The sequence below is a fragment of the Diuraphis noxia genome, unplaced genomic scaffold (assembly GCF_037042655.1).
Source record: "Diuraphis noxia isolate RWA-SAM2 unplaced genomic scaffold, SU_Dnox_SAM2 contig0005, whole genome shotgun sequence".
Taxonomy (NCBI): Eukaryota; Metazoa; Arthropoda; class Insecta; order Hemiptera; family Aphididae; genus Diuraphis; species Diuraphis noxia.
The window spans coordinates 44566227-44581209 of NW_028301715.1; the positions used below are offsets into that span (position 1 = coordinate 44566227).

The 14983-nt window shown below is 29.7% G+C and overlaps 1 pseudogene across 1 annotated transcript; it reads right to left on the reverse strand.

The window, feature by feature from the left end:
* Nucleotides 1-624: 624 nt before the first annotated feature.
* On the reverse strand, nucleotides 625-13706 carry LOC107170961 (protein mono-ADP-ribosyltransferase PARP12-like; annotated as a pseudogene). Its single transcript, XR_016191885.1, has 4 exons — nucleotides 13519-13706; nucleotides 5472-5693; nucleotides 2727-2995; nucleotides 625-1489 (listed from the first exon to the last, which is right to left on the reverse strand). The product of XR_016191885.1 is annotated as a protein mono-ADP-ribosyltransferase PARP12-like (transcript).
* Nucleotides 13707-14983: the final 1277 nt, after the last annotated feature.

Below are 14983 nucleotides of genomic sequence, written 5' to 3' on the forward strand. Positions count from 1 at the left end.
TTAAGAAAATAACAATATACAACCACAGATGTCTATACCATACTATAAACATCAGTGTGACTGTATATAGTAGGTATGTACGATAATATGCATAATATATATATAGGATTATGATGATGACACACTTGTTAGCTATTAGTTATAATTTTATAAAGTATGCATTAAGTATGCATGTAAACATTAAAAAATTAAGCCTACTTTTTTTTATAAAAACTTCATAAGGGTGTGTGAGCCCACCGTAACACTTTGGGGAAGTAAAACTTTTTTCATAAGTATTGGGGCCCATGAAATTATAAGTGAATTACAAATTTTAAGCTATAAATTATAAGTCATAAAATATAAAATTTTAAATTATCAATTATAAAAATATAAATTATATTATTAAATATATTTATATAATTATACTATATATATATATAGGTATATATATTTGCGTAAAAACAACAAAGGTCTAACAACTGTCATTATAACAACAATCGTTGCATTTCATTTTTCGTTATTATTTTTTTTACCCACAACTCAAGGAAGAAGTTTTACTTTAAAAAAATAAAAAAATTCTTAGTTTGTATAATTATATAATTTTGTATAATAACACTTGTGTAAAATAAATGTTAAAACGCCAATCACAAGTAAAAATAACATATACAGTATAATTATTGAAGAATAGTTCGTCCAGAAATTCATGAATTAAGGTTGATATAATAAAATTATGACAAAAAGGATAAATAGCGAAAGATGTAGATGAAAAATCAAAGTTTATGAATGTTAAATAATATAGGATGTAAAATCAAAATCTGTATACAACACTATTTACGTCTGTTTGCTTAAAAATTAAAATAGTAATTTATGTATACTAATAAGTAATCCAAGTAGTATTCAGACTCTCGATAAAATCTCACCGGGCTGTGGCGAAAGACGTAAAAAAAATATCTATGACCTATGTACCTACGAATATTTTATCGCATAACATGCACAATTGTTCAATTCAAATAAATATACAAAAAAACACTTCTTGTTCGTTTGGGTAACAATGAAAATAATTATTTATTAATATATAATAGTCAGTCGTCAAAGTAGTCAGCGTAGAGATCGTCGCCATATAGTTCGTTGCTGTAGTCATCTTCTCGATCATTAAAGTCACTACACATTTGTTCAAGTGTGTCGTCGTCGTCATAGTAGCCCGTGGCGTCAAGGTGGTCGCTGCATATTTCTTCAGTGGTCCTTCTATCATAGTGACCAGCTGCCATTGCCCGGCGGGTGTTGTCACGGAAATATTTGCTTTGGGTCAGGTATTCCTGTCTCTTCCGATGGTACACAAAGTACAATGGATAAAATTCATTATCGTTGTACTTAACGTACACGTGGCTGTTATCGCTCACCGTCGTGTCCGCACCGCCAGGCGGAACGATCAATGAGCTCCCATCGTACTGTCTCGGGACCACGAACGTTTTACTAATCAGCACGGTGCATATCATAATCACAAGTGTTTCTGCAGTCGATCGCGAGAACATAAAAAGAAAAGAAACGATCACATTAAACTATTATAAGGCAGGTAAATTACTACCTATTGGTACCTTAACGTATCTGAGATTAACAATATTATAATATATGTTTAACATAATACTTATAAAATTATCTACGTTCTACATCTACTAAATGATGATATTGAAAGGTAAAACCAGTATGACCATAGTATCCAGCTTTGATAAAAACCTATGAGGTACTTATGGGAAAAACGTTATTTCTTTTAAATTCCATGATTGCACGTCATCTAATGAGTAGTTAAGTTATAAGTAGTAATTGTATTATACCGCTAATGGTTCATAGATTCACACTCAGTCTACGTCATAAAAGACAATAGTTATTAATATAAAAACAATATTCATTAAAAAATTATCATTAAATAAACGCAATTACGCAAATAACAAAAAATAAAAAGTGGAAAAATGTCATTTGATATTTTTTAATTATTTTTTAAATCACCGTTACCTATTTCCAACAACAATGGAAAAATACTTAAGCATATTTGTTGGTGTTTTATTTTTTGCTCACATATAAATTCAACTTCGGATAATAAACAATCATGTTCAATGTACGTCTCCAAAACATATTTAGAAAATAGTTTATCATCCGTATGGATGGATATTTTATCGTGTACCTATATATTTGGCAACGTTGTAAAAATAATATAATGCGCGCAAACGTACGCTTAAAAAGGTACTGCCGATAAGGATCTGGCTCGCAATCGGTTTCGCACCCATCCGCATGTGTTGTCTCCGTCTTACAATTAATGTACATCATAGCAAAAACTGCATTGCGCTAGATCGAACCACTCGCGCTGTAGGAATATTTATGACTCCAAATGAATATAGAATATATTTGAGAACATAATCTTATGAAATAATTTTATTTTTTGATATATCATTTAAACGGAAAAAAAATCTTATTGTTTCAAAATCCTCAAATTTTTGTATTTTTTGTTAAACTTTAATTCTTTAATTTTTTTTAGTTATGATATTCTGATATCGAAAAAATAAAAACGATATTTCACAGACAAAGTTCTCTCTTTTATGTGGTGAAAATTTAGTTATGAACTTATGACTCTAGCCTTCTCGATTCTTTCCTGCGCAAAACAGTTTTTGGTGTGTTAATGTGTTATACATATTTTGTAAGACGGAGACAACACATGTGGATGTAGCATCCTCTTATAAACACTTTTATTATACCTTCCCTTGAAGAATTGTCTGCATAATAGTTGGCGTAGTCAGCGTCGTCACTAAACGACACTCCACACCCGAACTTGTTGCGGTGGGTGCGTCTCCAGTCAAGTCCGCAGTCCAATATCTCCATAGCTCTAGATTCAGTGGTCACGTGGAACATCAACTTCTCCTGAACTTCCCGGCCAACAGCCAATTTCATTTCTTCTTCGCGCAACATATAGGTACATGCCGTACATCTGTGGGGCGTGAACTAGGCGTATCCCATTGATGTAGCACTGCAATGTTAAACGATTACTTACTATATGATAATAATATATATACATATTATACATACATATATACATAATATTATGATTAATGCTATGCAAATATAATATTATTTAATAGTCGATCAATTTAATAACTTGAGTTAGCGAATACTCAAAATTCAGATACTTATTAAGAAATATAATTCATTATCAATTCAAAGTTCAAATTTTTAAAACGATTTAGATACCTAATATATTTTATTTTAATACATAATGTGAAGTAGGAATCACCTTTGTTTTTTGAATGCGTTTTTGAAGATACCAAGGTACTTATATATCCGATATAATGTTACGGTAAATTATGTATAACATGAAAAATCGTAATTGAATGGTGATTGTTGTAAACATATATAAAAATATAGATATTCGATATTTACTGGTTAATGGCAATATTCACCAAACAAATAGGTAAATGTTGTGTAAAGTATTAAAATTTTACTAAACGCCACTTTTTTGTTGGTTTTTTCGGAACGTTTTTATTTTAGGTAGGTTTCTAATATCTGTAAATATGTTTTCATGCAAGACATCTATATATTATTCTATTAGTTAAAGAGTAAATAAGGTAGGTACAAGTAATCGATAATCAATTCCGGTTTCAGGTTTTATCTTAAAATCGGAAAAAACCAATATTACTAATTGTATAAATTAAATATCATTGTATTATATTTGGATAATGGCCGTGAATTTGTAAGCTTGATAATTACTAAATTACATTCCATGTGGAGTGATGTAAAAATCGTCCATTGAAAATCTTAGAATAGCCAAAGTCAAGTTTCTATAGAAAGAGCAAACATATTTTGAGCAAATTGTTTTTTGTATTATCACATGTCTATCAGTTTTCATATTGTGTCAATTCTTATACTTTATTGTTTTTCTTTCTTTGGTAAAGGGCTTTGGCCCGTTGATTTTTATATAAATAAATAAAATATAGACGTAGAAGATATACTTGCCACTTAGACAAAATAACACAAAGGACTGGCCAAATACCAAATGGTTTAAAATTTACTCAATCTTAAAAAAATCGCATTTTCCATTTAGATACCTATTTATATTGAAATTAAAATTTCATTTTATTTCTTATTTGTTTTAAATGTTTTAATTTTGTATTTTGTATAGATGGTATCATAGGCGGAAATTCTGTAAAATATTGACGGGACTCAATAAATATTGTTTCTATAGGTACTAAATAATAATAATTATTATTAGCCATACACATAATTCAATAATCTGTACTGAAGTACGATATTGTTTATTTCCTAATTTTTAAGGAGTTTTAATTTCAAATAAATTATTTTTGGGGGACTAAACTCCGTAAGCGCTCTGATCACCACCTATGCACGGTGCGCGGTGCCTATGTAATTGTTACTATATTAATATTAACTATGTATAATTATTATTGAATAGGGATTGGTAGAGTAATGTTTAGATATTCTGTAAGAGTAGAATTAGCCTTAATTAGTGTTTCATTAATGAAATTGTATGTAAATATAAGTAGGAGGACATTGAATCAATTCTGCCACAATCTCAAAACAGTGATGAAGACGCTTTTATATATTTTTTATCATTAAATACAATATTAAAAACATTTTAAATATTTTAAATAATCAGCGTTAAAATAAGATAATTAACGAATGAAAAAAACCAGTCACGTGTTTGTGAAAACAAGCAGAAAAGATGTTAAAGTCGTCATATTATCTTAATTTGATCCACTCGAAATATACACAACTGTTAGAGTGTCGATATCACATGTAGATCGTGCTCGTGGAGCTCTGCGTAATTTATTATATAGCAGTTGTTGGACGTGTCGAAAATTATCTATACAAATTATGTAAGTTCCTACACATAAACTATTCAAAAATTTACAAAAAATTAATGTGATACTATTAGTATAGGTAGTAGGTGGTACCTACTGAATAAGTACACCTATGTGTAAAACGTAAGTACACAAGACCTGAGCTTGTACCTTGCAAAGAGATACTTCTGGACGTAGGCACCAAAATCTATCAAAGAAAAAGAGCTTACTTTTCTAAGAGATAGCTAATTTAAGTAGTATTTTGGGAGCTCAAGGGTAGGTATCAATGATGTCACTGCAAAACCAAATATTAAATAATAAATTCGATTGACGTTCTTCAGGCAAACTTTGTAATAATTCACAATGTCATGGATTTTCAACATGTGGAAATAAATAAATAATAATATAGTTAATAATAATTAATAATACATGATAGAGATATTTACAATTTTTTATCGTAAATTCCTAGTATTTGGCACAAATATCTACTCATGTAAAATTTATTAAAAATGGATATTTACGATATTTACCTTAACATATATACCGATTTACTGGTTTACGGTTATAACTCTCTAGTAGTCTCTACCACCATCACAAGCAAGTGCTTAAATACTATATTGTCATTGATAAATCATCATGGTAGGTACTCACATTGGGAAATGTTCGGTTTACAATTTGTTTGATTGTGCTGTAACCTTTGTTGTTCAATTCGTTAAGCAGTGGACGAACGGCGACGCTATTGGGAAGGAGAGCGAATCTTGAGGAATATTCCAAAATATCGACCTCGGCGTGTTTAGTAAACTCTGACGTGCTGGTGTGTATTCTGCTGCTACTGCTACCACTGGGCGAGTACACCGTCATAGCGCAGAATTGCTGAGAAATGTTAAATGTTTATTGTTTTTATTTTTTAAATTCAAAAATACTATTCGTAGACTCGCGGGGATTTGAAACGTATTTATAAGTATCTATATTATTATATTTTATGCATACAATAACATTTAAAAAGTATTAATATTCATTTTAAGTTATTGTTCATTTATAGTATTTATACCATCAAACCTATCGTATATCGTTTTCTAGCTTTATGAATTCATAACTCATAAGTTCAATAAGATAATAATAATAATAATATATTATTAAAGATACATTATTACATTATTTTTGGCAAAAAATTAAATAAACTAACCGGCTTCCGAAATATAATTTAAAAAAAAATACTGTGATAGTAGTCACAAATACATTATATAATACACTTAGTAATAAATGGGTTTACAGAAAAGTCTTTACACTGTAAATTTCCTTACTTGTATGCATCGATAATAAATTCAAATTTAATACATCTATTACAGTGGCTTACTCAATGTATAATTGGCATTTGACATGGTTCTGGGCCAATTGACCGATAGTAATGTATAAATACAAATATAGTAATTTAATATAATTTTTAATTTTTAATCTTATTTTAAAAATCCACCCATAATAAATCATGACAATGTAAGTAATATTGGTAAAAAATACTTATGATAATGTATTATAATTTATTCGTTAAATAATGAAAAAAAAATGACTATAGAGACTAAAAATAATTTATAAAAAAGCCGGTAAGTCGTGGATGTCGCTCTGCTATACAGTAGGTTACAAGTGAGTTACTGTAATAATGGATGGAATTAAATTTGAATCCAATGATATTATATCATTGTATACGAAAAACAATTCTGAGCGGAGACAGTTTATCTGCCTAGGATATATTATAGATTATCAAAAATTTTCAAATCTTAGATATAAAAAGAATTTTTTTTATGAATTTCCAGCATAAAATAATTTGCGAATTTTCGTGATTTTTACGTATGTTGTCAAAATAGTGAAAATTCAAACTTTGAATGCTTATAAAACAAAATTTTGACTAGGTATATATTTCTTTTATTTTTCAACTGCTATTGTAAAAATATGTTAGGTGCCTTATTGTTTTAAATTTTCAAGCTTTTCTACCCAACATATACATTTTTATCGATATCAATTTAAATAATAACTAATAATAATCGAAAATTGTATATGGCTATTGGCTTTAAATATTTCTGTAACTCAAGTCAACTTTTTTTTGAAAATTTCATGGTGGATAGAATATAGCTATATAAACATTCGGTGAAAATTTCATGTATCTATGGTCATTGGTCATTAGTTTCACATCAAAAACCAAAATTGATTTGGTCGATAACTAGTTGTGCGTAAAAATTCCCATTTTTTTCTTAATTTTTGGTTTGTTTATCTCCCAATTATTTAGAAAAATATTGAGAATATTTTAAATTTGACCCTCCAAAGCACCAACTAGATTTACTTTCTGATCGAACGAGATACTGAAGTCAAAAATCGAAGCACTTTTACTGTCCCAAACGTGATGACAGATACAAAAAAAAAAAAAACACACCCATCATGGCAAAGTCAATACATCCCTCGCTCCGCTCAGAATATAAAATACGATTATAAGGTGTATGATGTATGTATATTATAAATAGCTACATAATATTTTGCTTGTTCTTGAGTCACCGTGTATAGATTGTATATTCCTATAAAATAAGTAAAAATAATGTATATAATATATATATTATATATATTACAAATATCGTATCCAAACATTTCCGTCGGTCCAAAAATGTTCATAGGCCCTTTACTCCATAGTGTCTATGCGCTAACACGACCATGTATACAAATAATATTATTTATACATATTGATTCTTGTAGAATGATTTCATATTTTGAATATGTTGCTTATTTGGATTTCATAAATATACAAGTATATACGTATATTGCAATTGTATATTTGTATTGTTAACATAATGTCCTTTATATTATTATGTTTTATATACATAAATGAAAAACCCTAGTTATTCTATATATTCAAGGTAATATTTTAAAATTTGATTCATATTCTAATACAGTTACTTACTTATTCTTTAAACAAACGTAAGATTCTGCGTATGAATCCAAATAGTGATTCGACCTGAGCAATTCGACACGAATAACTTATTTTATATTTTTGTAAAAGTGTGTTAAATAATTAAAACACATACGTTGCTGAAATAATATGACAACTGAAGAGTGAAGGCTCACTGAATATTGTTGTTCCTTAGGCATTAAAAGTATAACAATGGAAATCTGCCTATTTTACCAATTTTTGCGATAAAAGTCGTTTTACTTTATTGACAAGCTATAGTATTAGTTAATTAGGTACAAAGGTGCAATATTGTTGTTTATTTTGTCATAAAATAAAATACAATATAAAATTCTTATGATAAAATTTTACAAGGTACAAAGTTATTATATAGTACAAGAATGAATTATTTAATATTATTATTATATTGAATACCTAATAAATATTGATATTTAAGTATTAAGTTTTATGGCATAATTATCCGATCATTAAAACAACCTTTTTTTTTTTTAAATATTTATTAGAAAAATAAACAATCTATACAGGAAATGTACAATAAGCTTATGTGTTAAGAGAATACATGGCATGAAAAATTGAGTAAGAAGCCACCCACTGGCAACACTTAGCATTAAAACAACCTATAAAAAATAATTGAAACATAATTATAAGTAGTTGCGGTTGCAGGGGGGGGGGCAAGAACTGAAGCTTTTCTCCCATTATCGTAATCTATTTATATTTAATGTTTATCAAGGTTGAAGTGCATAGTCAACAAGTAAAGATTGACGTAAATTCATAAATGATCTTGATCGTGTTCTTTATTAAGGGGCAATATAATATGCAATTTCATTGCTGTCGATCATGGAATTTGTGTTAGTGCGTCAATGGTTAGTAAAACAAAACAAAAGCTTGGGAAATTGGTCTAATTCAAGATCACATTATATGGTTTAGAATTAAAATTTTTAAAATCTAAGTCCGATACGCCCTTTAAGAAGTATCAAAAAAAAAAAAAATTATCGAAATCGGATCATTAGCTACTATAATTTTTCCTGTAAAACATGTTTTTGAGTAAAAAAACCACGTGCAGCCGGTGCAGGCTTCTTGACGGATTACCTAAGTTAACATATTTAAAAAATGGGAAATGGCACTGTTATGAATGAGTTAAATTTGAATTCAATGATCCCTTTATATTATCATTGTTTATGAAAACGGCGAGTTTGAATAGGATATTTTATTTTAATTTAATATTGCTTTTATTAATTATGAATTATGATAAAGGTAGATTCAATTCATTTTGCAAAAAAAATTGTATTTATAACCCTATTTTCCTAAAATTATTAGTGGTTTTTTAGTTACAGTATGAACTACACTTATATGAGGGACCTTGTATAAAATATTTAAGACTTTTAAAAACAAAAATTGAACATTTTATAAATTTCTAACTACAAATGAATTTTGGTTCGTCAAAATTTAAATTTAAAATGGTAAAAAAAAATTGTTCCTGTATCCACGTCTAGAATTTGCGTGAAGTAGCTAGGCAGGTATATTAAAATGACGAAATTAATGAATATAGGTACCATAATTAATGACAATTTATTCCATGGGCAGTTCAGTAAAAGTGAAAACAATTATTTATGACATTTCATTCATATTTCATAATGAAATAATGGGAATTGAATATATTCTATACTTAAAGAGACTCATTGTCGGAGTCGTCGAGGGAGAAATCAAAGTCTGGGTGGAATTCCTCTTTTTCATTCTCAACATCATCGTCAGGCATGCTAAAATCTAATGACATTAATTGAAATTGTGTACGTTGGTTTTTTATATTGAAATATTTGGTATGGCTCAGGTGTTCACGTCTTAGCTGGTAGTATACAAAATACAGCGGATAAAATTCACTGTACTTAACATAAACGTGGCCTCTATTACCAATCGTCGTGTCAGCATGGCCGGGTGGTACGATCAAGGAATTTGCGAACAGCTCCCTCGGCTCGTACGTTTTACCAACAAGCACGCAGCATATCATAATCACTCGTGTGTCTGCAATTGTAGGTAGGTTGCGAGAACAGAAAAATAAAAGCAACGCTCACATTATTAACAGAGATCACGTAGATGATAGTAATTGAGTCAAAATTAATTTAATTATAGGTGTATATAGACGTACCAAACATGGATAATAAGTCTGTTATAATATAATATTATAACAAATAACAACAAGATGCAGATTATTTAACAGGTAATGACAATTAATAATTTAAAAAAAAAACTTAAATTTAAAAAGTATTGACTTATGAACATTTATGGTGTTTATATAGTTTGAGGTCTTTCAAAAACATTAAAAAGTATTTTAATCTATTTTAACTGGTTGTTTATTTTTTTATATTACTTTTTTGCTTTTTGAACAATGCCATGCCTTTTTAATTGGAAAAAATTGACCATGGGCATTATTAAGTATTAATATTTTACATTATTAGCTAAATAGAGTTTACCTAAAATAAAATGCTATGATGCACTGACATCCTAAAATAAGAAGTTAGGTAGGTAGTTCGGTTGGTTGAACGATAAAAGTCGATTTTGAACGGAACTTGTGTAGAAACCCGAAGCGGATTGAGTAGACATCCGAATATTTTGACAACAATTTTTTAGTGGGTATGATGTGTATCATTTAATCGACAAACAAACATTAATAATAAACACTATTATTATTATACCTTCGCATGGAGAACTCTGTTTGCATAATAGTTAGCGTAGTCGGCATCGTCACTGAACGACACGCCGCATCCGAATTTTGCTGAGTGCGCCTCCAGTCGAGTCCGCTCTCCATGTGACACGCGTCACGCTGTGTTCTGTATCTAGCCATGCGATAATCGTTTTATAACATACATATTTCATGTAATTTTGAATCAGAATAAGAAGTTTTTAATTAGCATTTTAGATTCTGAGCGGAGCGATGAATGTTTTGATTTTACCATGATGTGTGTGTGTTTTTTTTTGTGTCTGTCATCACGTTTTGGGACAATAAAAAGTGCTTCAATTTTACATCGACTTCAGTACCTCGTTCGATCAGAAAGTGAATCTAGTTGGTACTTTGGGGGGTCAAGAGTAAAAATACTCATACTAAATATAATGATACTAAATCATACTCATAAGAAAAATGTCAATTATTTTTGGACATCACAACGATTCAAACAGAATATTTTCAATGCTTATCAACTACTATACAATGATACAATAACTGTAGGTACCTATGAAAAAACCGGAATAAAATTGCGTTGTCTATTAATTCGCAAATAAGTACACAAAAACATAATAACATAAAAATAAAACAAAGAAATTTTCATTTGGTATAATTGTTTTATTTTGCAGTATAAACGTAAGATAACACTTGTTGTTGAATAATATTACAAGTAAAAATAACAAATACCTAGTTAGTTATTTCATAAATTAAATATACTAAGTATATTTATTTTACTTAAGTATAATATTTAATCTATATGGTTATTTTTAGGTATCTTATCGTGTCGTCGTCGTCGTCGCCTTAGTAGCGCGCGGTGAAGGTAGTCGCTGTATCTTTCTTCAATTGAGTCGTCGACGTCGTCGTCGTCGAAGTAGCCCGTGGCGTAGTCGAGGTAATCACTGCACCATTCTTTAAGTGTCAGTCCATCAAAGTGACCCATAGTCCGACGGGACTTGGCACGAGAATATTTGCTGTCGGTCATATGCTCCGGTCTCTTCCGGTAGTACACAAAATACAGTGGATAAAAATCATTATCATTGTACTTTATGTATACGCGGCCGTGATTACCTATGGTTGTATCCGCTCGGCCAGGTGGTACGTTCGAGATTTTCTCTTTGATATTCTTCGGCAACACGTACGTTTCACCTACCAGCACAGTGTATATTATAATCACACGTGTTTCTGGCGTTGTTACTGCAGCCGATAGCGAAAACAGAAAGAGAAAATAAACGATGACATACTACTTTCTACCTACTGCACATACCAAAAATTTACAATAATTCATTTTTTTTATTTTAATATAATAATAAATAAGTACAAGATGATTAAAATATAAATAATAGAACTAACAACACTTTTTCAAAGATCAATGAACAATGATGTCTCCAGAATTGTTATCAATTTACATCATCTGAAGTCATTAAACAACAACATTTGAAAAAATATATAATATAGTTTTTGACTTTTTTTCATGAATTGCTACGTACATATTTTTATATATCTTATATTTTAGATTCTGAGCGGAGCGATGAATGTATTGATTTTACCATGATGTGTGTTTTAATTTTAGTTTTTTGTAAAATTTTTTTTTTGTGTCTGTCATCACATTTTAGGGCAGTAAAGTGCTTCGATTTTTGACTTCAGTACCTTGTTCGATCAGAAACTGAATCTAGTTGGTACTTTAAGGGGTCAAAAGTAAAAAAAAACCATAAACCATTAAGAGTTTAGTTAAATTGTATTTTAGATTCTGAGCGGAGCGATGAATGTATTAATTATACCATGATGTGTGTGTGTGTTTTTTTTTGTGTCTATCATCATCACGTTTTGGGGCAGTAAAAGTGCTTCGATTTTTGACTTCAGTACATCGTTTGATCAGAAAGTGAATCTAATTAGTACTTTGGGGGGGGGGGGGGGGTCAAAAGTAAAAAAAATTCTTAATACTTTACTAAATAATCGAGAAAAACAAACTAAAAATTAAGGGGAAAACGGGAAATTTTACGCACACACATTTTTCGACAAAATCGATTTTGGTATTTGATGTAACATTAAAACAAATGACCATAGATACATGAAATTTTCACTGAATGTTTATATAAGTATATTCTATCTACCATGCAATTTTCAAAAATGTTTGATTTAAGTTGAATAGTTATTCATAGGTATTTGCAATTTTCGATCATTATTAGTTTTTTTTTAATAAATATCGATAAAAATTTATTTGTGGAGTAGAAAAGCTTGAAAATTTAATTCAAGGCTTCTAACACATTGTAACAATAGCAGTTAAAAATATTAAAAATACATAGGCATGATTTTTTTTTTATAGCATTTAAAGTTCAAATTTTGACTAAATACGTAAAAATTACGGCAATGTTCAAATTATCTTAGATAGAAATTCATAAAAGTTTTTCTTTTTAGATCTAAGATTTGAAGATTTAATAAAAGGCTTCTAATATATTTTTACAATAGCAGTTGAAAAATAAAAGAAATAGATAGTCACAATTTTGTTTTATAAGCATTTAAAGTTCAAATTTTGACTAAATACGTAAAAATTACGACAATGTTCAAATTATTTTATGCTAGAAATTCATAAAAAATTTCCTTTTATATCTAAGATTTATTTAAGAAAATTTACCTATTATAAAATTTGAAATTAAATGTTCATTTTATAAGCTTTTATTGATATTATAATTTTAATTTTAAAGGAAGTCTTGGGCATTTATAAATGGTAATATTTGGCATGTCTAGGTAGTAAACTTACATTTAAATAAAAATATAAATAAAAAACAATGAAGTACCCAAAAAAGTATTTGATAAAAGGTCAATTCACTATAATACCTACATCATCCTTTGAATAAAAGAATAACTCATTAAAAAATAAAAATAAAAAATGGATAAAAAATTAGATATTAGTTAGGTACACATACTTGAGATAACAAAATCAAAATGTTTTGACGATGATTTATGAATGGGTTTAATGCGTACACTGTAATTGTAACATTTCAACGACGAATGAACAAAAATCAATTATTTACCGCTGATGAGCGATTCGTCGTAGAAATTAGCGTAGTCGGCGTCATCACTGAACGACACTCCGCAATCTAACTTCTTATTGCGTCTCCAATCGAGTCCTCCACTGTTCAACAACTTCATGGCATTAGATTCGGTGGTCACACGGTACAGCAACTTCTCCTGGACCCTTTGGCCAACGGTTAATTTCATTTCTTCATGACTTAACATATACATGCCGTACATCTGCGGGGCGTAGACTTGGAATATCTGACTGATGTTGCACTGCAATATTAAACGATTTATTTGATAATTAATGCAAACCAAATAAGATACTATTTAAAATGTGGTTAAGCATAGGAACTAGAGGTAGTAAGTACCTGCCTAGAATATTTAATATAGATAATATTTATAATGTAGTTAATATTTTCATTTTAAGCATAAAATGTAAATACTTAAGACTTAAGAGGGCGTTGCATATTATATGTATGAACTGTGAATTCACCAGTAAAAACGTTTCTCATGGGATAGAAACCACTAAGGCTTTAGTGATATTTAATGATAATCCAAATGCATATACAGTACAGAAGAGAACACTGAGAACATTATCTGTGAAAAAAATTTTTATTTATTTATTTATTTTTATATCACTTAGGTATACGAAACAAATTATAATTTTTTCAAAATCAATTTTTTTTTGTGTTTTTAAAAGTGTCGAAACAACGAATACGATTCCCCCAGCGAATTTAACAGAAATTGTATTTTCAGGTGTTAAACAATACGAATGGAACCATTGCGAGCGGACCTTTTCCCGTACCTACCACGTTTGCGAACTTTTTATCTGCCTTTTCCATGCGATGCTGCTAGATTCGGTGTTAATCAATTATATTTAAATAATTAATTAATTTTATATTTTTTGTACAAACTTTGTTTTATTTTAAAATAGTTTTCTGCTATTACTCCGGATGATAAGAAAGGTTACTAACATATTTATCTAAATCAATTTAACGGGAAACTATACTCGGTCCGGCGAGAGAACGCACCTCGTTCGCGCATCCAAATGACAGAGCTCCGCCGTCTCGAGGTGAATTTCTCCCACCACGCGGCGACCAGTGGTGAGCACCGCAGCGCCTTTTCACGACCGGCGAAGTCGGAGGTGACGACGACCGCGTACGACGGACGATGCTCGGGCTGGTTAGTGGTGGGAATGCGCGAGATCCGACGAGTTTTGGTCGCCGCCGAGGTGCGTTCTCTCGCCGGACCGAGTATAGCTCGATTCGTAAAGTTTTTTTTTAAAATTTTATTTAGAACTTTTAATATACATAACTATTATAGTTCAACAATTACAGAACTCGTATATAAGCTATTTTATTGTATACCTCGGAGGTATGGTGTATTTTTTGCTTAATCAGTGTCCTAAGACGAAACTTTACGTCAAGTTTCAAAACTAAAAATTTTTGTAAGGCAACGCCTCTTTTAAAACCTTATTGA